At 42.4% G+C, this 2,500-nt stretch overlaps 1 protein-coding gene across 5 annotated transcripts in view; it reads right to left on the bottom strand.

Moving 5' to 3' along the window:
• Positions 1-2,500, bottom strand: part of LOC137979715 (short transient receptor potential channel 7-like) — a 98,590-nt gene that overhangs the window by 9,671 nt on the left and 86,419 nt on the right. The window lies entirely within an intron of this gene.

Here is a 2,500-nt window from a genome sequence, read left to right as displayed (position 1 = left end):
CAATTGTCCTTGTTTTCAAGAATATATCTCATTGAAATGGTTTTACCACATTACCGGGATATCAAAATAAATTTCTCTGAACTAATGGCTTATTTTCTGAATTCAATGTATGGAAGTTCATATCATTATTTGAAGTTTCAAAACTCGTTTAGGAGAAACTTGGTAAGTCAGACAGAAATTAATGCAATGACAGAAGGTAAGAGTGGAGTGATCTTCGCACTTTTCTGGATATTGACGCAATAGACCCGTATCACTCAATGTGCAAACAAAAGATTTTGCACGTTTAATCTGGCTAGACGTGCAAAGACAATGCAAAGACAAAGCCTTTATTCCCCACGGACTCCAAAATGGCCGCCGAGTGATAAAGGTGAATCCTCTCTTATAGACACCTGAAAAATCCAGGTGGCTAACGCAATATCTGAACCCATGACCTGTGTGATGCCGGTCGATGCTCCACCAAATGAGGCATGAAGCCATGGAGTTGGGAGAACATGCACCGTATGACCTATTTGAACCTTAGGGCGCCTGCTCACCACTCGTGCTAACCACTGCAATTAGAGACGCTCTTGGTTGTTCTTCACGAAAACCAATGAGAAGAACTGTGGGGAACCCTGAAACAAAATGTCTACCCATTGGTTTTCGTGAAGTACAACCAAAAGCGTCTCCAATTGCATTGGTTAGCACGAGTGCTGAGCAGGCGCCCTAAGGTTCAAATAGCCAATTTTTGGCTATGAGAACCCTACGGTGCATGTTCTCTTACAGAGAGTTTCCCAGAGCCTTGGGTCGATCTGAGGCTCTGGTGAAGTGCATGGGCTCATTTGTTTCCTTGAAAGGACTCGATAAACGAAAAAAAAAAAGGTGTGCATTTGAAGTGCGGGTTATAGCCGAAAGAGTGAAGTGAACCTCGAACTTATCTGGAAAATTTAAGCTATTGTCCCTAAGAGAAAAGCTCTGGGGTTGACATTAGAGACCTTAAGATACACGCATACCGGTATGCGGGTACGGGTAGTGTACCCGTACACGTAAAATGTTCATGAACAATTTTGATTAAGATACCCGTAGAGTTAACCCGTGGGAATTGGTAACGATTGTTCTACAAAGATGGCGACCGCGGCGGCAAGGTTTGCACTTTTTCCTCAGAAAGAAGTTTACTGAATCGTTTTAAGAGTCTATCAAATATATCCAAAATTCGTCCTTACAAATGTTCTCTGTTTAGAACGTACGCCGATGATAAGAACTTACTCGTTTCTCCATCACATCTTCTCTGTAGCTATTCGTAATTCTTCTACGGGTAAATTTGTGTCTACCCTCGGAAAACCGGCTGGGTGTACCGGATAAGATCGATGATATTATCGCAAAATGAAAAAAATAAATAAATAAACATGGCGCTACCCTTCACTCGTACACCAATTTCGGGGTATCTTAAGGTCTCTATTAACTCAAGATTGAGCACCGCGTTAACGGGCATGCGCAGATCAAGCAACGTCTCAAAGGGGTGCGCGTTCACGTCCCCAGAACCTTCCACTTCTTTTGGTCAGGTGGTCGGCGAAACGAAAGTCTCTGGTCGCAGACAATAACGGATGTCTGTAAATCTCCGACATCCGGCAGGTGGTGTATGATTCCTTAGAGGATCATCTCGAAGAAGCTTTTAACAGGCTTTGATTGCGCTTGTCGCTTACCAAAGAGCAAAACAGGATGGTTACAATCGAGAATGATCTCGATGCAGGCAATGCAATATTGAACTTAAGCAACGACAACGGCGACGGCAACGAGAGCGTCAAAAAATTGCATACTTTAGTGGACAAAAACAACAGCTTTGCACGCCCTGCACTTGCGTGTTCAATTTTTGTCCATTTCTTTGCCGTCGCCTGCAAAACAACGTGAAATGGCCAAATTTGAGGCTTTTTTAAGGACGTCAGCACTTGAGGATAAATTTTCATTTTCTCCTCTAAATTAAGTGCCGTTCCGACAAATGTTATTTTTGAGGAACTACCACACTCTTGTCAGGTTCAAATAATCACGAAGTGCTTACAGTAACGCGAATTTCACAGGTTTTAATTTTGCATCAGACAACAATCTTTCATTGTAATTTCAAATCTTACATATTTTCAGGTGACGTTCTCGTTGGCGTCACTGTCGTCATTGCTTAAGTTCTCTATAGATTTCGCGGAAACTTGTACGCCTACGTGGGCGTAGTCACCATGTTTCAGAAGTTTTTATTTAATCTTTTAAAAAGCGCACCAACAAGGGCTTGCCGCGTCCCATTTGCTCCGCCATATGGGCCGGTAGTAAAATGTAATGCGTAGTACGTGTAATTTTAATTTATTTTGCGCATAAAAATCAGCCAATGAAAAAAAATTGAATTTTTTTAGGTGCGCCGAGAGCCTTTTGTTTCGCCGACCACGTGAACAAAAGAAACGGAGGGCTCTTGGGAAGAGAATTAGGGGTGCGAAACAAGTTAGACGAAAATAATTTTGATGCTCTCTAAGACAAGCAGCAG

Source organism: Montipora foliosa, chromosome 12 (genome assembly GCF_036669935.1).
Source record: "Montipora foliosa isolate CH-2021 chromosome 12, ASM3666993v2, whole genome shotgun sequence".
NCBI lineage: Eukaryota > Metazoa > Cnidaria > Anthozoa > Scleractinia > Acroporidae > Montipora > Montipora foliosa.
This window is presented reverse-complemented; position numbering and strand designations above follow the sequence as displayed.